The 26081-nt window shown below is 63.6% G+C and overlaps 4 non-coding genes and 2 pseudogenes across 4 annotated transcripts; all 6 read right to left on the bottom strand.

Moving 5' to 3' along the window:
* Window positions 1-1295: 1295 nt before the first annotated feature.
* LOC142876622 (5S ribosomal RNA) lies at window positions 1296-1414 on the bottom strand. The gene has a single exon (XR_012923522.1). It is a non-coding gene; the product is annotated as a 5S ribosomal RNA (ribosomal RNA).
* Window positions 1415-4953: 3539 nt separating this feature from the next.
* Window positions 4954-5072, bottom strand: LOC142876642 (uncharacterized; annotated as a pseudogene).
* Window positions 5073-8606: 3534 nt separating this feature from the next.
* Window positions 8607-8725, bottom strand: LOC142876641 (uncharacterized; annotated as a pseudogene).
* Window positions 8726-12248: 3523 nt separating this feature from the next.
* Window positions 12249-12367, bottom strand: LOC142876621 (5S ribosomal RNA). Its single transcript, XR_012923521.1, has one exon. It is a non-coding gene; the product is annotated as a 5S ribosomal RNA (ribosomal RNA).
* A 3538-nt stretch (window positions 12368-15905) lies between these two features.
* Window positions 15906-16024, bottom strand: LOC142876620 (5S ribosomal RNA). Its single transcript, XR_012923520.1, has one exon. It is a non-coding gene; the product is annotated as a 5S ribosomal RNA (ribosomal RNA).
* A 3534-nt stretch (window positions 16025-19558) lies between these two features.
* On the bottom strand, window positions 19559-19677 carry LOC142876619 (5S ribosomal RNA). Its single transcript, XR_012923519.1, has one exon. It is a non-coding gene; the product is annotated as a 5S ribosomal RNA (ribosomal RNA).
* Between the last annotated feature and the right edge of the window lie 6404 nt (window positions 19678-26081).

The raw sequence follows: 26081 nt of genomic DNA, 5'->3' as shown, positions 1-26081 counted from the left end.
CCCTGCTACCGGGTTCCTGGGAGGGCGTCCTGGAACCAGCGTCCACACCAAGCCCTTGGAAGGCCCAGGCGACGGAGGAGCCCCGTCAGGCAGGGGCCGAGGACGGTGACGGCCCGGGCGGGGAGGAGCGTGTCAGGCAGGGGCAGAGGACGGTGACAGGTGACAGGCCGGGCGGGAAGGAGTCAGTCAGGCAGGGGCCGAGGAGGAGACGGGCTGGGTAAGGGTTAGGGTTAGAGTCAGGGCACAAGTCACAATCGCAAAGACCTGGAAGCGACCCGAGTGCCCATCGACCCACGAGTGCGTAAATGAAATGTGGCGCGTGGACACCACGGAGTGCTATTCAGCTAGGAGGAGCAGCGGTGAGAGGGCACCTCTCGTGGTTCTCCTGGCCAGAGCTGGAACCCGTTCCAGTAAGCCAGGTAGCCCAAGAATGGACACACGAGCACCACGTGCTCGCGCTCACCAGCAAATGGGTACGAACCGATGGACACCTAAGTGGACACAGAGGAATCACCTTCATCGGGTGGGTGTCGGGCGGGTGGGGGGAGGGGATGGGCATACACCTCCATTAGGAATGGGGTGGGTGCGCACCGACTGGGGGATGGGCGCACTTGAGGCTCTGACCCGAGGGGGGAGGCAGGGAGAGGGCAACGTACCCGACCCTAACATTGGTACCCCCACAATACGCTGGAACGACATCAGAGGTAAATGAATAAGAACACAGGGGGGAGGGGGGCACGGGCAACACATGTCACCTTAATACTTGGACTCCCATCATCTGCTTGAAAAGAGAGAGAAAAGAAAATGCAATCATAGAGATAAGAGACACTTTTTAAAAATAATGAATCCGAAGAGAAAAGTAAAAGGAGGCCTGTGGAGCAGGTCTGGGTGTGACTCCGGATCCCCCAACATCAGGTGCCACCACCAAAGATTCCTACGTGTAGCCCAGAGAACCCCAAAAGCAACGGGACGAGTTCTGGTCACATACTCCCTCCAAATGACATCCTGGCCTTCTTCTGGAACTCCCTCCCCTCTCAGACTCTCAAGGTTTCCTCCAGCGTGTCGGTTCCCACAGAGCAGACCTTTGGTCTGAGACCTGACAGTCCAGAAGCCACGCATGCTGCCGCGTGACGGCGGTGTCGCGGCTTGGGACAAGAGGAGGCCCCACGGTGCGGGCTGGGGCGCCAGGCACCGCGGCGGGCGCTGAGGGTGGGGGTGACCCCCACCCCGGGCCGCCGCCTCGCTCCCAGAGAGGGGACAGAACAGGAGGCAAAACAAAAAAAAAAAAAAGAAGAAGCCGACGGCACCCGGTATTCCCAGGCGGTCTCCCATCCAAGTACTAACCAGGCCCGACCCTGCTTAGCTTCCCAGACCAGACGAGGTCGGGCGCGTTCAGGGTGGTGTGGCCCTAGACGGCGGAGGGCGCCCCTGCCCCGCTCAAGAAGCCGAGCCTCTCTGCACTTCCCCGCCGCCTCCTCCCGCCCCAGGCCCCGCACCGGCGCTGACCCGCGCCGGGCCGGGCCTGTTGAGTTCACCGGCCGGGTCCGGCGGGCTCCGAGGGACGGGGGTGACAGGCGGGGCGGGGCGGGGCGGGCAGGGAGCGGTGGGCCGGGGTGGGGGGCTGTCTCTCTATACACACACAAACACACACACACACACACACTCACACTCACTCACTCACACTCACACAAGATGCGCCTCCACGGCTGGACTCGCCAAGGTGGAGACCTTCCAGCCCCCTTCCTCTCCTCGCCTGGCCTCCTTCCCCTACCCGCCCCCCACCCCCAGCTCGTGGCCGCCCCCACCGCCGCCGCCGCCGCCGCCGCCGCCGATTGCGCACGCGCGGATCGCCCGCCCTTTGACCCCAGGCAGGGGCCGCCCTCCCCGACAACCCCTTTCAGCTGGGCCCCCCACCCTGTGGGTGGGCTGCCGCCTATTCCCCCGGGCCCGGGCTGGGGCACAGCGCATGGGGGAGGGGAGCGAGTGTATGGGGCGTCTCTCTCTCTCTCTAGGGATGTGTCCCATGGGTGGGGTGGCGTGGTTTGTGGGGCGCTGAAGAAATCAGTCCCCTCCATCTCCTACCTCTGGAAAACGCCCAAGCCCTTGGAGAACTGCCGGCAACGCGACCGGGGGGGGGGGGCCGGGACCCTCCTCTGCGTCCTCCTGTGGCCCAGTCCAAGGGGCCTGGGCCTGGCCGGGGCTGCATTGGACCCCGACCACCCTGGCGTGTGGACTCGCTAAAAATCGGCGATTAGATATTGGATTCCAGCTTCATTGAGGTCATTTCACTAATGAGTGCACCGGAAAGAGTTTCCTAATCCATCTGTGAGGGTGGCAACTGAAAGAGAATTTTAAAGCTGACAGAATAGGCGAGGAAAGGCATAGGAGATTTCCACACCCAGTAAGGAAGCCTTTCCCGAAATGAAAGAAAGAAACGAGCAAACAGAAACACCGGTAGCCCGCCAGGATCAGAGTCTGCCCCCGAGAGAAAGTACCCTGACCAGGTTCACCCGTGGGTGGGTGGCGAGCTAGCGGCATTCAGAAGAGCGAGGCCCGCAGTCTGTGCAGAAGACACCTGCACTCGGGTGTGTGTGGCGGCACGATTCACAAGCAGCTCCAGATGTTAAGCCAAGGAGAAGCCAGGGAGTTCCCAACGCCCCAGGTGTCCTCAGCCCACGACTGGCTGCTGGGGGAATGCGAAGCCCGGCTCCTTGTCTCAGAGCGGGACAACCAGGAGGTGTGACGTACACCCCGGGGTTCCCAGGAGGATCAGGCTGAAGCTGGGACTTGGCCTGAAAGTGTCCCCTCGCATGGCCACCCCCTTCCCCTTCCTGCTCCTCTACTCCTGGTGCCCCTCCATCCAGGGGCCAGACCTTAAAGAGTCACCCGCAAGAGAATCCTGGTCCCAAAGGAGCCTTCTGGGGGACCCGTGCTGAGAGAGGTTGTGGGCATGGCCCGCTGGGGCTCTGCCCGACCCAGGGCTGAGAGATGCAACCTCCCAGCTCTGGGTCCCTGCAGGGGAAGCGTTGGCAAGCACAGGGCCAGTCCTCCAAAGGCCCAGGTGCAGGGAGCCCAGGCCAAGCAGCCTGTGGAAGAAGCCACCCCGGGAAGACGACTGCAGGCCACGGCCCTTCCCACCTCCTCCTCCTCCTCCTCCTGCTCCTCCACCCCCGCCCGACCTCCCACCCCCCACCCCCGACATGGCGCAGGGCTCAGAGACACCTCAGACACTTGCTACCCAAAGTGCAAAGGGCATCAGTTGCTCCTCCAAACCCCCCCCCCGCCCAGCAGACCGCGTTGTCCAGCCAGCCCCCGGGCCTCCCTGGGGTGCCCAGCACAAAAGTGCAGACAACCACCGGACCCTCAATCTCAGTTTTCGGATGTTTTTGCCACTCTAAGGACCCGCAGGCCAGCTGGGCCTTCTGGCAGGACAGAGAGCCCCGGAATCCGACGTGGAGAGCTGGGTGTACGTCCCCACGAGGAGGCGGTCCCCACCTCCGCGGCTCTCCCCTTGCGGGGGGGGGGAAAAGCAGCCACGGGGCCTCAGAGAAGACACCAGGCTGGGCGCCCGCCCCACAGTGGGGGCACGTCCCCCGCAGGCCACTTAGCGACGGCCGCCGGCCGGCGGACGGTTGGGTGGCGCGAGACGCTGCGGCCGCCCTGCTACCGGGTTCCTGGGAGGGCGTCCTGGAACCAGCGTCCACACCAAGCCCTTGGAAGGCCCAGGCGACGGAGGAGCCCCGTCAGGCAGGGGCCGAGGACGGTGACGGCCCGGGCGGGGAGGAGCGTGTCAGGCAGGGGCAGAGGACGGTGACAGGTGACAGGCCGGGCGGGAAGGAGTCAGTCAGGCAGGGGCCGAGGAGGAGACGGGCTGGGTAAGGGTTAGGGTTAGAGTCAGGGCACAAGTCACAATCGCAAAGACCTGGAAGCGACCCGAGTGCCCATCGACCCACGAGTGCGTAAATGAAATGTGGCGCGTGGACACCACGGAGTGCTATTCAGCTAGGAGGAGCAGCGGTGAGAGGGCACCTCTCGTGGTTCTCCTGGCCAGAGCTGGAACCCGTTCCAGTAAGCCAGGTAGCCCAAGAATGGACACACGAGCACCACGTGCTCGCGCTCACCAGCAAATGGGTACGAACCGATGGACACCTAAGTGGACACAGAGGAATCACCTTCATCGGGTGGGTGTCGGGCGGGTGGGGGGAGGGGATGGGCATACACCTCCATTAGGAATGGGGTGGGTGCGCACCGACTGGGGGATGGGCGCACTTGAGGCTCTGACCCGAGGGGGGAGGCAGGGAGAGGGCAACGTACCCGACCCTAACATTGGTACCCCCACAATACGCTGGAACGACATCAGAGGTAAATGAATAAGAACACAGGGGGGAGGGGGGCACGGGCAACACATGTCACCTTAATACTTGGACTCCCATCATCTGCTTGAAAAGAGAGAGAAAAGAAAATGCAATCATAGAGATAAGAGACACTTTTTAAAAATAATGAATCCGAAGAGAAAAGTAAAAGGAGGCCTGTGGAGCAGGTCTGGGTGTGACTCCGGATCCCCCAACATCAGGTGCCACCACCAAAGATTCCTACGTGTAGCCCAGAGAACCCCAAAAGCAACGGGACGAGTTCTGGTCACATACTCCCTCCAAATGACATCCTGGCCTTCTTCTGGAACTCCCTCCCCTCTCAGACTCTCAAGGTTTCCTCCAGCGTGTCGGTTCCCACAGAGCAGACCTTTGGTCTGAGACCTGACAGTCCAGAAGCCACGCATGCTGCCGCGTGACGGCGGTGTCGCGGCTTGGGACAAGAGGAGGCCCCACGGTGCGGGCTGGGGCGCCAGGCACCGCGGCGGGCGCTGAGGGTGGGGGTGACCCCCACCCCGGGCCGCCGCCTCGCTCCCAGAGAGGGGACAGAACAGGAGGCAAAACAAAAAAAAAAAAAAGAAGAAGCCGACGGCACCCGGTATTCCCAGGCGGTCTCCCATCCAAGTACTAACCGGGCCCGACCCTGCTTAGCTTCCCAGACCAGACGAGGTCGGGCGCGTTCAGGGTGGTGTGGCCCTAGACGGCGGAGGGCGCCCCTGCCCCGCTCAAGAAGCCGAGCCTCTCTGCACTTCCCCGCCGCCTCCTCCCGCCCCAGGCCCCGCACCGGCGCTGACCCGCGCCGGGCCGGGCCTGTTGAGTTCACCGGCCGGGTCCGGCGGGCTCCGAGGGACGGGGGTGACAGGCGGGGCGGGGCGGGGCGGGCAGGGAGCGGTGGGCCGGGGTGGGGGGCTGTCTCTCTATACACACACAAACACACACACACACACACACTCACACTCACTCACTCACACTCACACAAGATGCGCCTCCACGGCTGGACTCGCCAAGGTGGAGACCTTCCAGCCCCCTTCCTCTCCTCGCCTGGCCTCCTTCCCCTACCCGCCCCCCACCCCCAGCTCGTGGCCGCCCCCGCCGCCGCCGCCGCCGCCGCCGCCGATTGCGCACGCGCGGATCGCCCGCCCTTTGACCCCAGGCAGGGGCCGCCCTCCCCGACAACCCCTTTCAGCTGGGCCCCCCACCCTGTGGGTGGGCTGCCGCCTATTCCCCCGGGCCCGGGCTGGGGCACAGCGCATGGGGGAGGGGAGCGAGTGTATGGGGCGTCTCTCTCTCTCTCTAGGGATGTGTCCCATGGGTGGGGTGGCGTGGTTTGTGGGGCGCTGAAGAAATCAGTCCCCTCCATCTCCTACCTCTGGAAAACGCCCAAGCCCTTGGAGAACTGCCGGCAACGCGACCGGGGGGGGGGCCGGGACCCTCCTCTGCGTCCTCCTGTGGCCCAGTCCAAGGGGCCTGGGCCTGGCCGGGGCTGCATTGGACCCCGACCACCCTGGCGTGTGGACTCGCTAAAAATCGGCGATTAGATATTGGATTCCAGCTTCATTGAGGTCATTTCACTAATGAGTGCACCGGAAAGAGTTTCCTAATCCATCTGTGAGGGTGGCAACTGAAAGAGAATTTTAAAGCTGACAGAATAGGCGAGGAAAGGCATAGGAGATTTCCACACCCAGTAAGGAAGCCTTTCCCGAAATGAAAGAAAGAAACGAGCAAACAGAAACACCGGTAGCCCGCCAGGATCAGAGTCTGCCCCCGAGAGAAAGTACCCTGACCAGGTTCACCCGTGGGTGGGTGGCGAGCTAGCGGCATTCAGAAGAGCGAGGCCCGCAGTCTGTGCAGAAGACACCTGCACTCGGGTGTGTGTGGCGGCACGATTCACAAGCAGCTCCAGATGTTAAGCCAAGGAGAAGCCAGGGAGTTCCCAACGCCCCAGGTGTCCTCAGCCCACGACTGGCTGCTGGGGGAATGCGAAGCCCGGCTCCTTGTCTCAGAGCGGGACAACCAGGAGGTGTGACGTACACCCCGGGGTTCCCAGGAGGATCAGGCTGAAGCTGGGACTTGGCCTGAAAGTGTCCCCTCGCATGGCCACCCCCTTCCCCTTCCTGCTCCTCTACTCCTGGTGCCCCTCCATCCAGGGGCCAGACCTTAAAGAGTCACCCGCAAGAGAATCCTGGTCCCAAAGGAGCCTTCTGGGGGACCCGTGCTGAGAGAGGTTGTGGGCATGGCCCGCTGGGGCTCTGCCCGACCCAGGGCTGAGAGATGCAACCTCCCAGCTCTGGGTCCCTGCAGGGGAAGCGTTGGCAAGCACAGGGCCAGTCCTCCAAAGGCCCAGGTGCAGGGAGCCCAGGCCAAGCAGCCTGTGGAAGAAGCCACCCCGGGAAGACGACTGCAGGCCACGGCCCTTCCCACCTCCTCCTCCTCCTCCTCCTGCTCCTCCACCCCCGCCCGACCTCCCACCCCCCACCCCCGACATGGCGCAGGGCTCAGAGACACCTCAGACACTTGCTACCCAAAGTGCAAAGGGCATCAGTTGCTCCTCCAAACCCCCCCCCCGCCCAGCAGACCGCGTTGTCCAGCCAGCCCCCGGGCCTCCCTGGGGTGCCCAGCACAAAAGTGCAGACAACCACCGGACCCTCAATCTCAGTTTTCGGATGTTTTTGCCACTCTAAGGACCCGCAGGCCAGCTGGGCCTTCTGGCAGGACAGAGAGCCCCGGAATCCGACGTGGAGAGCTGGGTGTACGTCCCCACGAGGAGGCGGTCCCCACCTCCGCGGCTCTCCCCTTGCGGGGGGGGGGAAAAGCAGCCACGGGGCCTCAGAGAAGACACCAGGCTGGGCGCCCGCCCCACAGTGGGGGCACGTCCCCCGCAGGCCACTTAGCGACGGCCGCCGGCCGGCGGACGGTTGGGTGGCGCGAGACGCTGCGGCCGCCCTGCTACCGGGTTCCTGGGAGGGCGTCCTGGAACCAGCGTCCACACCAAGCCCTTGGAAGGCCCAGGCGACGGAGGAGCCCCGTCAGGCAGGGGCCGAGGACGGTGACGGCCCGGGCGGGGAGGAGCGTGTCAGGCAGGGGCAGAGGACGGTGACAGGTGACAGGCCGGGCGGGAAGGAGTCAGTCAGGCAGGGGCCGAGGAGGAGACGGGCTGGGTAAGGGTTAGGGTTAGAGTCAGGGCACAAGTCACAATCGCAAAGACCTGGAAGCGACCCGAGTGCCCATCGACCCACGAGTGCGTAAATGAAATGTGGCGCGTGGACACCACGGAGTGCTATTCAGCTAGGAGGAGCAGCGGTGAGAGGGCACCTCTCGTGGTTCTCCTGGCCAGAGCTGGAACCCGTTCCAGTAAGCCAGGTAGCCCAAGAATGGACACACGAGCACCACGTGCTCGCGCTCACCAGCAAATGGGTACGAACCGATGGACACCTAAGTGGACACAGAGGAATCACCTTCATCGGGTGGGTGTCGGGCGGGTGGGGGGAGGGGATGGGCATACACCTCCATTAGGAATGGGGTGGGTGCGCACCGACTGGGGGATGGGCGCACTTGAGGCTCTGACCCGAGGGGGGAGGCAGGGAGAGGGCAACGTACCCGACCCTAACATTGGTACCCCCACAATACGCTGGAACGACATCAGAGGTAAATGAATAAGAACACAGGGGGGAGGGGGGCACGGGCAACACATGTCACCTTAATACTTGGACTCCCATCATCTGCTTGAAAAGAGAGAGAAAAGAAAATGCAATCATAGAGATAAGAGACACTTTTTAAAAATAATGAATCCGAAGAGAAAAGTAAAAGGAGGCCTGTGGAGCAGGTCTGGGTGTGACTCCGGATCCCCCAACATCAGGTGCCACCACCAAAGATTCCTACGTGTAGCCCAGAGAACCCCAAAAGCAACGGGACGAGTTCTGGTCACATACTCCCTCCAAATGACATCCTGGCCTTCTTCTGGAACTCCCTCCCCTCTCAGACTCTCAAGGTTTCCTCCAGCGTGTCGGTTCCCACAGAGCAGACCTTTGGTCTGAGACCTGACAGTCCAGAAGCCACGCATGCTGCCGCGTGACGGCGGTGTCGCGGCTTGGGACAAGAGGAGGCCCCACGGTGCGGGCTGGGGCGCCAGGCACCGCGGCGGGCGCTGAGGGTGGGGGTGACCCCCACCCCGGGCCGCCGCCTCGCTCCCAGAGAGGGGACAGAACAGGAGGCAAAACAAAAAAAAAAAAAAGAAGAAGCCGACGGCACCCGGTATTCCCAGGCGGTCTCCCATCCAAGTACTAACCGGGCCCGACCCTGCTTAGCTTCCCAGACCAGACGAGGTCGGGCGCGTTCAGGGTGGTGTGGCCCTAGACGGCGGAGGGCGCCCCTGCCCCGCTCAAGAAGCCGAGCCTCTCTGCACTTCCCCGCCGCCTCCTCCCGCCCCAGGCCCCGCACCGGCGCTGACCCGCGCCGGGCCGGGCCTGTTGAGTTCACCGGCCGGGTCCGGCGGGCTCCGAGGGACGGGGGTGACAGGCGGGGCGGGGCGGGGCGGGCAGGGAGCGGTGGGCCGGGGTGGGGGGCTGTCTCTCTATACACACACAAACACACACACACACACACTCACACTCACTCACTCACACTCACACAAGATGCGCCTCCACGGCTGGACTCGCCAAGGTGGAGACCTTCCAGCCCCCTTCCTCTCCTCGCCTGGCCTCCTTCCCCTACCCGCCCCCCACCCCCAGCTCGTGGCCGCCCCCGCCGCCGCCGCCGATTGCGCACGCGCGGATCGCCCGCCCTTTGACCCCAGGCAGGGGCCGCCCTCCCCGACAACCCCTTTCAGCTGGGCCCCCCACCCTGTGGGTGGGCTGCCGCCTATTCCCCCGGGCCCGGGCTGGGGCACAGCGCATGGGGGAGGGGAGCGAGTGTATGGGGCGTCTCTCTCTCTCTCTAGGGATGTGTCCCATGGGTGGGGTGGCGTGGTTTGTGGGGCGCTGAAGAAATCAGTCCCCTCCATCTCCTACCTCTGGAAAACGCCCAAGCCCTTGGAGAACTGCCGGCAACGCGACCGGGGGGGGGGGCCGGGACCCTCCTCTGCGTCCTCCTGTGGCCCAGTCCAAGGGGCCTGGGCCTGGCCGGGGCTGCATTGGACCCCGACCACCCTGGCGTGTGGACTCGCTAAAAATCGGCGATTAGATATTGGATTCCAGCTTCATTGAGGTCATTTCACTAATGAGTGCACCGGAAAGAGTTTCCTAATCCATCTGTGAGGGTGGCAACTGAAAGAGAATTTTAAAGCTGACAGAATAGGCGAGGAAAGGCATAGGAGATTTCCACACCCAGTAAGGAAGCCTTTCCCGAAATGGAAGAAAGAAACGAGCAAACAGAAACACCGGTAGCCCGCCAGGATCAGAGTCTGCCCCCGAGAGAAAGTACCCTGACCAGGTTCACCCGTGGGTGGGTGGCGAGCTAGCGGCATTCAGAAGAGCGAGGCCCGCAGTCTGTGCAGAAGACACCTGCACTCGGGTGTGTGTGGCGGCACGATTCACAAGCAGCTCCAGATGTTAAGCCAAGGAGAAGCCAGGGAGTTCCCAACGCCCCAGGTGTCCTCAGCCCACGACTGGCTGCTGGGGGAATGCGAAGCCCGGCTCCTTGTCTCAGAGCGGGACAACCAGGAGGTGTGACGTACACCCCGGGGTTCCCAGGAGGATCAGGCTGAAGCTGGGACTTGGCCTGAAAGTGTCCCCTCGCATGGCCACCCCCTTCCCCTTCCTGCTCCTCTACTCCTGGTGCCCCTCCATCCAGGGGCCAGACCTTAAAGAGTCACCCGCAAGAGAATCCTGGTCCCAAAGGAGCCTTCTGGGGGACCCGTGCTGAGAGAGGTTGTGGGCATGGCCCGCTGGGGCTCTGCCCGACCCAGGGCTGAGAGATGCAACCTCCCAGCTCTGGGTCCCTGCAGGGGAAGCGTTGGCAAGCACAGGGCCAGTCCTCCAAAGGCCCAGGTGCAGGGAGCCCAGGCCAAGCAGCCTGTGGAAGAAGCCACCCCGGGAAGACGACTGCAGGCCACGGCCCTTCCCACCTCCTCCTCCTCCTCCTCCTGCTCCTCCACCCCCGCCCGACCTCCCACCCCCCACCCCCGACATGGCGCAGGGCTCAGAGACACCTCAGACACTTGCTACCCAAAGTGCAAAGGGCATCAGTTGCTCCTCCAAACCCCCCCCCCCGCCCAGCAGACCGCGTTGTCCAGCCAGCCCCCGGGCCTCCCTGGGGTGCCCAGCACAAAAGTGCAGACAACCACCGGACCCTCAATCTCAGTTTTCGGATGTTTTTGCCACTCTAAGGACCCGCAGGCCAGCTGGGCCTTCTGGCAGGACAGAGAGCCCCGGAATCCGACGTGGAGAGCTGGGTGTACGTCCCCACGAGGAGGCGGTCCCCACCTCCGCGGCTCTCCCCTTGCGGGGGGGGGGGAAAAGCAGCCACGGGGCCTCAGAGAAGACACCAGGCTGGGCGCCCGCCCCACAGTGGGGGCACGTCCCCCGCAGGCCACTTAGCGACGGCCGCCGGCCGGCGGACGGTTGGGTGGCGCGAGACGCTGCGGCCGCCCTGCTACCGGGTTCCTGGGAGGGCGTCCTGGAACCAGCGTCCACACCAAGCCCTTGGAAGGCCCAGGCGACGGAGGAGCCCCGTCAGGCAGGGGCCGAGGACGGTGACGGCCCGGGCGGGGAGGAGCGTGTCAGGCAGGGGCAGAGGACGGTGACAGGTGACAGGCCGGGCGGGAAGGAGTCAGTCAGGCAGGGGCCGAGGAGGAGACGGGCTGGGTAAGGGTTAGGGTTAGAGTCAGGGCACAAGTCACAATCGCAAAGACCTGGAAGCGACCCGAGTGCCCATCGACCCACGAGTGCGTAAATGAAATGTGGCGCGTGGACACCACGGAGTGCTATTCAGCTAGGAGGAGCAGCGGTGAGAGGGCACCTCTCGTGGTTCTCCTGGCCAGAGCTGGAACCCGTTCCAGTAAGCCAGGTAGCCCAAGAATGGACACACGAGCACCACGTGCTCGCGCTCACCAGCAAATGGGTACGAACCGATGGACACCTAAGTGGACACAGAGGAATCACCTTCATCGGGTGGGTGTCGGGCGGGTGGGGGGAGGGGATGGGCATACACCTCCATTAGGAATGGGGTGGGTGCGCACCGACTGGGGGATGGGCGCACTTGAGGCTCTGACCCGAGGGGGGAGGCAGGGAGAGGGCAACGTACCCGACCCTAACATTGGTACCCCCACAATACGCTGGAACGACATCAGAGGTAAATGAATAAGAACACAGGGGGGAGGGGGGCACGGGCAACACATGTCACCTTAATACTTGGACTCCCATCATCTGCTTGAAAAGAGAGAGAAAAGAAAATGCAATCATAGAGATAAGAGACACTTTTTAAAAATAATGAATCCGAAGAGAAAAGTAAAAGGAGGCCTGTGGAGCAGGTCTGGGTGTGACTCCGGATCCCCCAACATCAGGTGCCACCACCAAAGATTCCTACGTGTAGCCCAGAGAACCCCAAAAGCAACGGGACGAGTTCTGGTCACATACTCCCTCCAAATGACATCCTGGCCTTCTTCTGGAACTCCCTCCCCTCTCAGACTCTCAAGGTTTCCTCCAGCGTGTCGGTTCCCACAGAGCAGACCTTTGGTCTGAGACCTGACAGTCCAGAAGCCACGCATGCTGCCGCGTGACGGCGGTGTCGCGGCTTGGGACAAGAGGAGGCCCCACGGTGCGGGCTGGGGCGCCAGGCACCGCGGCGGGCGCTGAGGGTGGGGGTGACCCCCACCCCGGGCCGCCGCCTCGCTCCCAGAGAGGGGACAGAACAGGAGGCAAAACAAAAAAAAAAAAAAGAAGAAGCCGACGGCACCCGGTATTCCCAGGCGGTCTCCCATCCAAGTACTAACCAGGCCCGACCCTGCTTAGCTTCCCAGACCAGACGAGGTCGGGCGCGTTCAGGGTGGTGTGGCCCTAGACGGCGGAGGGCGCCCCTGCCCCGCTCAAGAAGCCGAGCCTCTCTGCACTTCCCCGCCGCCTCCTCCCGCCCCAGGCCCCGCACCGGCGCTGACCCGCGCCGGGCCGGGCCTGTTGAGTTCACCGGCCGGGTCCGGCGGGCTCCGAGGGACGGGGGTGACAGGCGGGGCGGGGCGGGGCGGGCAGGGAGCGGTGGGCCGGGGTGGGGGGCTGTCTCTCTATACACACACAAACACACACACACACACACACTCACACTCACTCACTCACACTCACACAAGATGCGCCTCCACGGCTGGACTCGCCAAGGTGGAGACCTTCCAGCCCCCTTCCTCTCCTCGCCTGGCCTCCTTCCCCTACCCGCCCCCCACCCCCAGCTCGTGGCCGCCCCCGCCGCCGCCGCCGCCGCCGCCGCCGATTGCGCACGCGCGGATCGCCCGCCCTTTGACCCCAGGCAGGGGCCGCCCTCCCCGACAACCCCTTTCAGCTGGGCCCCCCACCCTGTGGGTGGGCTGCCGCCTATTCCCCCGGGCCCGGGCTGGGGCACAGCGCATGGGGGAGGGGAGCGAGTGTATGGGGCGTCTCTCTCTCTCTCTAGGGATGTGTCCCATGGGTGGGGTGGCGTGGTTTGTGGGGCGCTGAAGAAATCAGTCCCCTCCATCTCCTACCTCTGGAAAACGCCCAAGCCCTTGGAGAACTGCCGGCAACGCGACCGGGGGGGGGCCGGGACCCTCCTCTGCGTCCTCCTGTGGCCCAGTCCAAGGGGCCTGGGCCTGGCCGGGGCTGCATTGGACCCCGACCACCCTGGCGTGTGGACTCGCTAAAAATCGGCGATTAGATATTGGATTCCAGCTTCATTGAGGTCATTTCACTAATGAGTGCACCGGAAAGAGTTTCCTAATCCATCTGTGAGGGTGGCAACTGAAAGAGAATTTTAAAGCTGACAGAATAGGCGAGGAAAGGCATAGGAGATTTCCACACCCAGTAAGGAAGCCTTTCCCGAAATGGAAGAAAGAAACGAGCAAACAGAAACACCGGTAGCCCGCCAGGATCAGAGTCTGCCCCCGAGAGAAAGTACCCTGACCAGGTTCACCCGTGGGTGGGTGGCGAGCTAGCGGCATTCAGAAGAGCGAGGCCCGCAGTCTGTGCAGAAGACACCTGCACTCGGGTGTGTGTGGCGGCACGATTCACAAGCAGCTCCAGATGTTAAGCCAAGGAGAAGCCAGGGAGTTCCCAACGCCCCAGGTGTCCTCAGCCCACGACTGGCTGCTGGGGGAATGCGAAGCCCGGCTCCTTGTCTCAGAGCGGGACAACCAGGAGGTGTGACCTACACCCAGGGGTTCCCAGGAGGATCAGGCTGAAGCTGGGACTTGGCCTGAAAGTGTCCCCTCGCATGGCCACCCCCTTCCCCTTCCTGCTCCTCTACTCCTGGTGCCCCTCCATCCAGGGGCCAGACCTTAAAGAGTCACCCGCAAGAGAATCCTGGTCCCAAAGGAGCCTTCTGGGGGACCCGTGCTGAGAGAGGTTGTGGGCATGGCCCGCTGGGGCTCTGCCCGACCCAGGGCTGAGAGATGCAACCTCCCAGCTCTGGGTCCCTGCAGGGGAAGCGTTGGCAAGCACAGGGCCAGTCCTCCAAAGGCCCAGGTGCAGGGAGCCCAGGCCAAGCAGCCTGTGGAAGAAGCCACCCCGGGAAGACGACTGCAGGCCACGGCCCTTCCCACCTCCTCCTCCTCCTCCTCCTCCTGCTCCTCCACCCCCGCCCGACCTCCCACCCCCCACCCCCGACATGGCGCAGGGCTCAGAGACACCTCAGACACTTGCTACCCAAAGTGCAAAGGGCATCAGTTGCTCCTCCAAACCCCCCCCCCCGCCCAGCAGACCGCGTTGTCCAGCCAGCCCCCGGGCCTCCCTGGGGTGCCCAGCACAAAAGTGCAGACAACCACCGGACCCTCAATCTCAGTTTTCGGATGTTTTTGCCACTCTAAGGACCCGCAGGCCAGCTGGGCCTTCTGGCAGGACAGAGAGCCCCGGAATCCGACGTGGAGAGCTGGGTGTACGTCCCCACGAGGAGGCGGTCCCCACCTCCGCGGCTCTCCCCTTGCGGGGGGGGGGGAAAAGCAGCCACGGGGCCTCAGAGAAGACACCAGGCTGGGCGCCCGCCCCACAGTGGGGGCACGTCCCCCGCAGGCCACTTAGCGACGGCCGCCGGCCGGCGGACGGTTGGGTGGCGCGAGACGCTGCGGCCGCCCTGCTACCGGGTTCCTGGGAGGGCGTCCTGGAACCAGCGTCCACACCAAGCCCTTGGAAGGCCCAGGCGACGGAGGAGCCCCGTCAGGCAGGGGCCGAGGACGGTGACGGCCCGGGCGGGGAGGAGCGTGTCAGGCAGGGGCAGAGGACGGTGACAGGTGACAGGCCGGGCGGGAAGGAGTCAGTCAGGCAGGGGCCGAGGAGGAGACGGGCTGGGTAAGGGTTAGGGTTAGAGTCAGGGCACAAGTCACAATCGCAAAGACCTGGAAGCGACCCGAGTGCCCATCGACCCACGAGTGCGTAAATGAAATGTGGCGCGTGGACACCACGGAGTGCTATTCAGCTAGGAGGAGCAGCGGTGAGAGGGCACCTCTCGTGGTTCTCCTGGCCAGAGCTGGAACCCGTTCCAGTAAGCCAGGTAGCCCAAGAATGGACACACGAGCACCACGTGCTCGCGCTCACCAGCAAATGGGTACGAACCGATGGACACCTAAGTGGACACAGAGGAATCACCTTCATCGGGTGGGTGTCGGGCGGGTGGGGGGAGGGGATGGGCATACACCTCCATTAGGAATGGGGTGGGTGCGCACCGACTGGGGGATGGGCGCACTTGAGGCTCTGACCCGAGGGGGGAGGCAGGGAGAGGGCAACGTACCCGACCCTAACATTGGTACCCCCACAATACGCTGGAACGACATCAGAGGTAAATGAATAAGAACACAGGGGGGAGGGGGGCACGGGCAACACATGTCACCTTAATACTTGGACTCCCATCATCTGCTTGAAAAGAGAGAGAAAAGAAAATGCAATCATAGAGATAAGAGACACTTTTTAAAAATAATGAATCCGAAGAGAAAAGTAAAAGGAGGCCTGTGGAGCAGGTCTGGGTGTGACTCCGGATCCCCCAACATAAGGTGCCACCACCAAAGATTCCTACGTGTAGCCCAGAGAACCCCAAAAGCAACGGGACGAGTTCTGGTCACATACTCCCTCCAAATGACATCCTGGCCTTCTTCTGGAACTCCCTCCCCTCTCAGACTCTCAAGGTTTCCTCCAGCGTGTCGGTTCCCACAGAGCAGACCTTTGGTCTGAGACCTGACAGTCCAGAAGCCACGCATGCTGCCGCGTGACGGCGGTGTCGCGGCTTGGGACAAGAGGAGGCCCCACGGTGCGGGCTGGGGCGCCAGGCACCGCGGCGGGCGCTGAGGGTGGGGGTGACCCCCACCCCGGGCCGCCGCCTCGCTCCCAGACAGGGGACAGAACAGGAGGCAAAACAAAAAAAAAAAAAAGAAGAAGCCGACGGCACCCGGTATTCCCAGGCGGTCTCCCATCCAAGTACTAACCAGGCCCGACCCTGCTTAGCTTCCCAGACCAGACGAGGTCGGGCGCGTTCAGGGTGGTGTGGCCCTAGACGGCGGAGGGCGCCCCTGCCCCGCTCAAGAAGCCGAGCCTCTCTGCGCTTCCCCGCCGCCTCCTCCCGCCCCAGGCCCCGCACCGGCGCTGACCCGCGCCGGGCCGGGCCTGTTGAGTTCACCGGCCGGGTCCGGCGGGCTCCGAGGGACGGGGGTGACAGGCGGGGCGGGGCGGGGCGGGCAGGGAGCGGTGGGCCGGGGTGGGGGGCTGTCTCTCTATACACACACAAACACACACACACACACACTCACACTCACTCACTCACACTCACACAAGATGCGCCTCCACGGCTGGACTCGCCAAGGTGGAGACCTTCCAGCCCCCTTCCTCTCCTCGCCTGGCCTCCTTCCCCTACCCGCCCCCCACCCCCAGCTCGTGGCCGCCCCCGCCGCCGCCGCCGCCGCCGCCGCCGATTGCGCACGCGCGGATCGCCCGCCCTTTGACCCCAGGCAGGGGCCGCCCTCCCCGACAACCCCTTTCAGCTGGGCCCCCCACCCTGTGGGTGGGCTGCCGCCTATTCCCCCGGGCCCGGGCTGGGGCACAGCGCATGGGGGAGGGGAGCGAGTGTATGGGGCGTCTCTCTCTCTCTCTAGGGATGTGTCCCATGGGTGGGGTGGCGTGGTTTGTGGGGCGCTGAAGAAATCAGTCCCCTCCATCTCCTACCTCTGGAAAACGCCCAAGCCCTTGGAGAACTGCCGGCAACGCGACCGGGGGGGGGCCGGGACCCTCCTCTGCGTCCTCCTGTGGCCCAGTCCAAGGGGCCTGGGCCTGGCCGGGGCTGCATTGGACCCCGACCACCCTGGCGTGTGGACTCGCTAAAAATCGGCGATTAGATATTGGATTCCAGCTTCATTGAGGTCATTTCACTAATGAGTGCACCGGAAAGAGTTTCCTAATCCATCTGTGAGGGTGGCAACTGAAAGAGAATTTTAAAGCTGACAGAATAGGCGAGGAAAGGCATAGGAGATTTCCACACCCAGTAAGGAAGCCTTTCCCGAAATGGAAGAAAGAAACGAGCAAACAGAAACACCGGTAGCCCGCCAGGATCAGAGTCTGCCCCCGAGAGAAAGTACCCTGACCAGGTTCACCCGTGGGTGGGTGGCGAGCTAGCGGCATTCAGAAGAGCGAGGCCCGCAGTCTGTGCAGAAGACACCTGCACTCGGGTGTGTGTGGCGGCACGATTCACAAGCAGCTCCAGATGTTAAGCCAAGGAGAAGCCAGGGAGTTCCCAACGCCCCAGGTGTCCTCAGCCCACGACTGGCTGCTGGGGGAATGCGAAGCCCGGCTCCTTGTCTCAGAGCGGGACAACCAGGAGGTGTGACGTACACCCCGGGGTTCCCAGGAGGATCAGGCTGAAGCTGGGACTTGGCCTGAAAGTGTCCCCTCGCATGGCCACCCCCTTCCCCTTCCTGCTCCTCTACTCCTGGTGCCCCTCCATCCAGGGGCCAGACCTTAAAGAGTCACCCGCAAGAGAATCCTGGTCCCAAAGGAGCCTTCTGGGGGACCCGTGCTGAGAGAGGTTGTGGGCATGGCCCGCTGGGGCTCTGCCCGACCCAGGGCTGAGAGATGCAACCTCCCAGCTCTGGGTCCCTGCAGGGGAAGCGTTGGCAAGCACAGGGCCAGTCCTCCAAAGGCCCAGGTGCAGGGAGCCCAGGCCAAGCAGCCTGTGGAAGAAGCCACCCCGGGAAGACGACTGCAGGCCACGGCCCTTCCCACCTCCTCCTCCTCCTCCTCCTCCTGCTCCTCCACCCCCCCGACCTCCCACCCCCCACCCCCGACATGGCGCAGGGCTCAGAGACACCTCAGACACTTGCTACCCAAAGTGCAAAGGGCATCAGTTGCTCCTCCAAACCCCCCCCCCGCCCAGCAGACCGCGTTGTCCAGCCAGTCCCCGGGCCTCCCTGGGGTGCCCAGCACAAAAGTGCAGACAACCACCGGACCCTCAATCTCAGTTTTCGGATGTTTTTGCCACTCTAAGGACCCGCAGGCCAGCTGGGCCTTCTGGCAGGACAGAGAGCCCCGGAATCCGACGTGGAGAGCTGGGTGTACGTCCCCACGAGGAGGCGGTCCCCACCTCCGCGGCTCTCCCCTTGCGGGGGGGGGGGAAAAGCAGCCACGGGGCCTCAGAGAAGACACCAGGCTGGGCGCCCGCCCCACAGTGGGGGCACGTCCCCCGCAGGCCACTTAGCGACGGCCGCCGGCCGGCGGACGGTTGGGTGGCGCGAGACGCTGCGGCCGCCCTGCTACCGGGTTCCTGGGAGGGCGTCCTGGAACCAGCGTCCACACCAAGCCCTTGGAAGGCCCAGGCGACGGAGGAGCCCCGTCAGGCAGGGGCCGAGGACGGTGACGGCCCGGGCGGGGAGGAGCGTGTCAGGCAGGGGCAGAGGACGGTGACAGGTGACAGGCCGGGCGGGAAGGAGTCAGTCAGGCAGGGGCCGAGGAGGAGACGGGCTGGGTAAGGGTTAGGGTTAGAGTCAGGGCACAAGTCACAATCGCAAAGACCTGGAAGCGACCCGAGTGCCCATCGACCCACGAGTGCGTAAATGAAATGTGGCGCGTGGACACCACGGAGTGCTATTCAGCTAGGAGGAACAGCGGTGAGAGGGCACCTCTCGTGGTTCTCCTGGCCAGAGCTGGAACCCGTTCCAGTAAGCCAGGTAGCCCAAGAATGGACACACGAGCACCACGTGCTCGCGCTCACCAGCAAATGGGTACGAACCGATGGACACCTAAGTGGACACAGAGGAATCACCTTCATCGGGTGGGTGTCGGGCGGGTGGGGGGAGGGGATGGGCATACACCTCCATTAGGAATGGGGTGGGTGCGCACCGACTGGGGGATGGGCGCACTTGAGGCTCTGACCCGAGGGGGGAGGCAGGGAGAGGGCAACGTACCCGACCCTAACATTGGTACCCCCACAATACGCTGGAACGACATCAGAGGTAAATGAATAAGAACACAGGGGGGAGGGGGGCACGGGCAACACATGTCACCTTAATACTTGGACTCCCATCATCTGCTTGAAAAGAGAGAGAAAAGAAAATGCAATCATAGAGATAAGAGACACTTTTTAAAAATAATGAATCCGAAGAGAAAAGTAAAAGGAGGCCTGTGGAGCAGGTCTGGGTGTGACTCCGGATCCCCCAACATCAGGTGCCACCACCAAAGATTCCTACGTGTAGCCCAGAGAACCCCAAAAGCAACGGGACGAGTTCTGGTCACATACTCCCTCCAAATGACATCCTGGCCTTCTTCTGGAACTCCCTCCCCTCTCAGACTCTCAAGGTTTCCTCCAGCGTGTCGGTTCCCACAGAGCAGACCTTTGGTCTGAGACCTGACAGTCCAGAAGCCACGCATGCTGCCGCGTGACGGCGGTGTCGCGGCTTGGGACAAGAGGAGGCCCCACGGTGCGGGCTGGGGCGCCAGGCACCGCGGCGGGCGCTGAGGGTGGGGGTGACCCCCACCCCGGGCCGCCGCCTCGCTCCCAGAGAGGGGACAGAACAGGAGGCAAAAAAAAAAAAAAAAAAAAGAAGAAGCCGACGGCACCCGGTATTCCCAGGCGGTCTCCCATCCAAGTACTAACCAGGCCCGACCCTGCTTAGCTTCCCAGACCAGACGAGGTCGGGCGCGTTCAGGGTGGTGTGGCCCTAGACGGCGGAGGGCGCCCCTGCCCCGCTCAAGAAGCCGAGCCTCTCTGCACTTCCCCGCCGCCTCCTCCCGCCCCAGGCCCCGCACCGGCGCTGACCCGCGCCGGGCCGGGCCTGTTGAGTTCACCGGCCGGGTCCGGCGGGCTCCGAGGGACGGGGGTGACAGGCGGGGCGGGGCGGGGCGGGCAGGGAGCGGTGGGCCGGGGTGGGGGGCTGTCTCTCTATACACACACAAACACACACACACACACACACTCACACTCACTCACTCACACTCACACAAGATGCGCCTCCACGGCTGGACTCGCCAAGGTGGAGACCTTCCAGCCCCCTTCCTCTCCTCGCCTGGCCTCCTTCCCCTACCCGCCCCCCACCCCCAGCTCGTGGCCGCCCCCGCCGCCGCCGCCGATTGCGCACGCGCGGATCGCCCGCCCTTTGACCCCAGGCAGGGGCCGCCCTCCCCGACAACCCCTTTCAGCTGGGCCCCCCACCCTGTGGGTGGGCTGCCGCCTATTCCCCCGGGCCCGGGCTGGGGCACAGCGCATGGGGGAGGGGAGCGAGTGTATGGGGCGTCTCTCTCTCTCTCTAGGGATGTGTCCCATGGGTGGGGTGGCGTGGTTTGTGGGGCGCTGAAGAAATCAGTCCCCTCCATCTCCTACCTCTGGAAAACGCCCAAGCCCTTGGAGAACTGCCGGCAACGCGACCGGGGGGGGGCCGGGACCCTCCTCTGCGTCCTCCTGTGGCCCAGTCCAAGGGGCCTGGGCCTGGCCGGGGCTGCATTGGACCCCGACCACCCTGGCGTGTGGACTCGCTAAAAATCGGCGATTAGATATTGGATTCCAGCTTCATTGAGGTCATTTCACTAATGAGTGCACCGGAAAGAGTTTCCTAATCCATCTGTGAGGGTGGCAACTGAAAGAGAATTTTAAAGCTGACAGAATAGGCGAGGAAAGGCATAGGAGATTTCCACACCCAGTAAGGAAGCCTTTCCCGAAATGGAAGAAAGAAACGAGCAAACAGAAACACCGGTAGCCCGCCAGGATCAGAGTCTGCCCCCGAGAGAAAGTACCCTGACCAGGTTCACCCGTGGGTGGGTGGCGAGCTAGCGGCATTCAGAAGAGCGAGGCCCGCAGTCTGTGCAGAAGACACCTGCACTCGGGTGTGTGTGGCGGCACGATTCACAAGCAGCTCCAGATGTTAAGCCAAGGAGAAGCCAGGGAGTTCCCAACGCCCCAGGTGTCCTCAGCCCACGACTGGCTGCTGGGGGAATGCGAAGCCCGGCTCCTTGTCTCAGAGCGGGACAACCAGGAGGTGTGACGTACACCCCGGGGTTCCCAGGAGGAACAGGCTGAAGCTGGGACTTGGCCTGAAAGTGTCCCCTCGCATGGCCACCCCCTTCCCCTTCCTGCTCCTCTACTCCTGGTGCCCCTCCATCCAGGGGCCAGACCTTAAAGAGTCACCCGCAAGAGAATCCTGGTCCCAAAGGAGCCTTCTGGGGGACCCGTGCTGAGAGAGGTTGTGGGCATGGCCCGCTGGGGCTCTGCCCGACCCAGGGCTGAGAGATGCAACCTCCCAGCTCTGGGTCCCTGCAGGGGAAGCGTTGGCAAGCACAGGGCCAGTCCTCCAAAGGCCCAGGTGCAGGGAGCCCAGGCCAAGCAGCCTGTGGAAGAAGCCACCCCGGGAAGACGACTGCAGGCCACGGCCTTTCCCACCTCCTCCTCCTCCTCCTCCTGCTCCTCCACCCCCCCGACCTCCCACCCCCCACCCCCGACATGGCGCAGGGCTCAGAGACACCTCAGACACTTGCTACCCAAAGTGCAAAGGGCATCAGTTGCTCCTCCAAACCCCCCCCCCGCCCAGCAGACCGCGTTGTCCAGCCAGCCCCCGGGCCTCCCTGGGGTGCCCAGCACAAAAGTGCAGACAACCACCGGACCCTCAATCTCAGTTTTCGGATGTTTTTGCCACTCTAAGGACCCGCAGGCCAGCTGGGCCTTCTGGCAGGACAGAGAGCCCCGGAATCCGACGTGGAGAGCTGGGTGTACGTCCCCACGAGGAGGCGGTCCCCACCTCCGCGGCTCTCCCCTTGCGGGGGGGGGGGAAAAGCAGCCACGGGGCCTCAGAGAAGACACCAGGCTGGGCGCCCGCCCCACAGTGGGGGCACGTCCCCCGCAGGCCACTTAGCGACGGCCGCCGGCCGGCGGACGGTTGGGTGGCGCGAGACGCTGCGGCCGCCCTGCTACCGGGTTCCTGGGAGGGCGTCCTGGAACCAGCGTCCACACCAAGCCCTTGGAAGGCCCAGGCGACGGAGGAGCCCCGTCAGGCAGGGGCCGAGGACGGTGACGGCCCGGGTGGGGAGGAGCGTGTCAGGCAGGGGCAGAGGACGGTGACAGGTGACAGGCCGGGCGGGAAGGAGTCAGTCAGGCAGGGGCCGAGGAGGAGACGGGCTGGGTAAGGGTTAGGGTTAGAGTCAGGGCACAAGTCACAATCGCAAAGACCTGGAAGCGACCCGAGTGCCCAACGACCCACGAGTGCGTAAATGAAATGTGGCGCGTGGACACCACGGAGTGCTATTCAGCTAGGAGGAGCAGCGGTGAGAGGGCACCTCTCGTGGTTCTCCTGGCCAGAGCTGGAACCCGTTCCAGTAAGCCAGGTAGCCCAAGAATGGACACACGAGCACCACGTGCTCGCGCTCACCAGCAAATGGGTACGAACCGATGGACACCTAAGTGGACACAGAGGAATCACCTTCATCGGGTGGGTGTCGGGCGGGTGGGGGGAGGGGATGGGCATACACCTCCATTAGGAATGGGGTGGGTGCGCACCGACTGGGGGATGGGCGCACTTGAGGCTCTGACCCGAGGGGGGAGGCTGGGAGAGGGCAACGTACCCGACCTTAACATTGGTACCCCCACAATACGCTGGAACGACATCAGAGGTAAATGAATAAGAACACAGGGGGGAGGGGGGCACAGGCAACACATGTCACCTTAATAATTGGACTCCCATCATCTGCTTGAAAAGAGAGAGAAAAGAAAATGCAATCATAGACATAAGAGACACTTTTTAAGAATATTGAATCCGAAGAGAAAAGTAAAAGGAGGCCTGTGGAGCAGGTCTGGGTGTGACTCCGGATCCCCCAACATCAGGTGCCACCACCAAAGATTCCTACGTGTAGCCCATAGAACCCCAAAAGCAACGGGACGAGTTCTGGTCACATACTCCCTCAAAATGACATCCTGGCCTTCTTCTGGAACTCCCTCCCTACGGCAGACGGGCAGTCTGGGCGCAGTGCGGATCTGGATGTGTCCACTTGGGGATCTGGCTGTGTCCACTCACCAATGGGAGACGGGCAGGCAAGGCGCAGTGTGGATCTGGCTGTGTCCACTCACCAATGGGAGACGGGCAGGCAAGGCGCAGTGCGGATCTGGCTGTGTCCACTCACCCATGGCAGACGGGCAGACAGGGCGCAGTGCGGATCTGGCTGTGTCAACTCACACACGGGAGACGGGCAGGAAGGGGACAGTGCGGATCTGGCTGTGTCCACTCACCCACGGGAGACGGGCAGGCAGGGCGCAGTGTGGATCTGGCTGTCTACACTCACCCATCGGAGACGGGCAGGCAGGGGGCAGTGCGGATCAGGCTGTGTCCACTCAGCCACGGCAGACGGGAAGGCAGGGCGCAGTGCGGATCTGGCTCTGTCAACTCACACACGGGAGACGGGCACAGAGGGTGCTGTGTGGATCTGGATATGTCCACAGACCAACGGCAGACGGGCAGGCAGATCGCAGTGCGGATCTGGCTGTGTCCACTCACCCACGGCAGATGGGTAGGCAGGGCGCATTGCGGTTCTGGCTGTGTCCACTCACCAATGGGAGAGGGGCAGGCAAGGCGCAGTGTGGATCTGGCTGTGTCCACTCACCCACGGGAGACGGGCAGATAGGGTGCTGTGTGGATCTGGCTATGTCCACTCACCCACGGCAGACGGGCAGTCTGGGCGCAGTGCGGATCTGGCTGTGTGCACTCACCCACGGCAGACGGGCAGGCAGGGCGCATTGCGGATCTGGATGTGTCCACTTGGGGATCAGGCTGTGTCCACTCACCAACGGGAGACGGGCAGGCAAGGCGCAGTGTGGATCTGGCTGTGTCCACTGACCCACAGCAGATGGGCAGGCAAGGCGCAGTGCGGATCTGGCTGTGTCCACTCACCCATGGCAGACGGGCATACAGGGCGCAGTGCGGATCTGGCTGTGTCCACTCACCCACGGGAGATGGGCAGGCAAGGCGCAGTGTGGATCTGGCTGTGTCCACTCACCCATGGTAGACGGGCAGAGAGGGTGCTGTGTGGATCTGGCTATGTCCACTGACCCACGGCACAAGGGCAGTCAGGGCGCAGTGCGAATCTGGCTGTGTCCACTCACCCATGGCAGACGGGCAGGCAGGGCGCAGTGCGGATCTGGCTGTGTTCTCACCCACCGGAGATGTGCAGAGAGGGTGCTGTGTGGATCTGGCTATGTCCACCTACCCACGGCAGACGGGCAGGAAGGGCGCAGTGCGGATCTGGTTGTGTCCCCTCAGCCTCGACAGACGGGCAGGCAGGATGCAGTGCGGATCTGGCTGTGTCCACTCACCCACGGGAGACGGGCAGGCAACTCGCAGTGTGGATCTGGCTGTGTCCACTCACCCACGGGAGACGGCCAGAGAGGGTACTGTGTGAATCTGGCTACGTCCACTGTCCCACGGCAGACGGGCAAGCGGTGCGCAGTGCGGATCTGGCTGTGTCCACTGACCCACGGCAGTCGGGCAGGCAGGCCGCAGTGCGGATCTGGCTGTGTCCACTCACCCATGGCACACGGGCAGAGAGGGTGCTGTGTGGATCTGGCTATGTCCACTGACCCACGGCAGACGGGCAGGTAGGGCGCAGTGCGGATCTTGCTGTGTCCACTGACCCACGGCAGACGTTCAGGCAGGGCACAGTGCGGATCTGGCTGTGTCCACTCACCCACGGCAGACGGGGAGGCAAGGCACAGTGCGGATCTGGCTGTGTCCACTCACCCACGGGAGGCGGGCAGGCAAGGCGCAGTGTGGATCTGGCTGTGTCCACTCACCCACAGGAGATGGGCAGAGAGGGTGCTGTGTGGATCTGGCTATGTCCACTGACCCACGGCAGACGGGCAGGCAGGGCGCAGTGCGGATCTGGCTGTGTCCACTCACCCACGGGAGACGGGCAGGCAAGGCGCAGTGTGGATCTGGCTGTGTCCACTCACCCACGGGAGACGGGCACTGAGGGTGCTGTGTGGATCCTGCTGTGACCACTCACCCACGGGAGATGGGCAGTGAGGGTGCTGTGTGGATCTGGCTGTGTCCACTCAACCACAATAGACGGGCAGGCAGGGTGCAGTGTGGATCTGGCTGTGTCCACTCACCCACGGGAGACGGGCAGGCTGGGCGCAGTGTGGATCTGGCTGTGTCCACTCACCCACGGGAGACGGGCAGGCAAGGCTCAGTGTGGATCTGGCTGTGTCCACTCTCCCACGGGAGACGGGCAGTGAGCCTGCTGTGTGGATCTGGCTATGTCCACTCACCCACGGGAGACGGGCAGGCAGGGCACAGTGTGGATCTTGCTGTGACCACACTACCACGGGAGATGGGCAGTGAAGGCACAGTGTGAATCTGGCTATGTCCACTGACCCACGGGAGATGGGCAGGCAGGGAACAGTGAGGATATAGCAGTGTCCATTCACCCATGGCAGACGGGCAGGCATCACACAGAGCGGATCTGGCTGTGTCCACTCACCCATGGGAGACGGGCAAGCAGGGCGCAGTGCGGATCTGGCTGTGTCCACACTCACACGGGAGACGGGCAGTAAGGGCGCAGTGTGGATCTGGCTGTGTCCACTCACCCACGGGAGACGGGCAGTGAGGGTTCAGTGTGGATCTGGCTGTGTCCACTCACTCACGGGAGATGGGCAGTGAGGGCTCAGTGTGGATCTGGCTGTGTCCACTCACTCACGTGAGACGGGCAGTGAGTGGACAGTGTGGATCTGGCTGTGTCCACTCATCCACGGGTGACGGGCAGGCAGGGAACAGTTTGGAATTGGCTGTGTCCACATTCCCACGGGAGACCGGCAATGAGTGCGCAGTGTGGATCCTGCTATGTCCACTCACCCACGGGAGATGGGCAGGGAGGGCAGAGTGTGGATCTGGCTGTGTCCACTCTCCCACAGGAGACGGATAGAGAGAATGCTGTGTGGATCTGGCTATGTCCACTGACCCACGGCAGACGGGCAGGCAGGGCGCAGTGCGGATCTGGCTGTGTCCACTCACCCACAGCAGACGGGCAGGCAGGGTGCAGTGCGGATCTGGCTGTGTCCACTCACCCACGGGCGACGGGCAGGCAAGGCGCAGTGTGG

The sequence above is a fragment of the Microcebus murinus genome, chromosome 15 (assembly GCF_040939455.1).
Source record: "Microcebus murinus isolate Inina chromosome 15, M.murinus_Inina_mat1.0, whole genome shotgun sequence".
NCBI classification, from domain to species: Eukaryota; Metazoa; Chordata; class Mammalia; order Primates; family Cheirogaleidae; genus Microcebus; species Microcebus murinus.
Note: the sequence above shows the minus strand (reverse complement) of the source record. Positions and strands in the feature narration are given on the sequence as shown.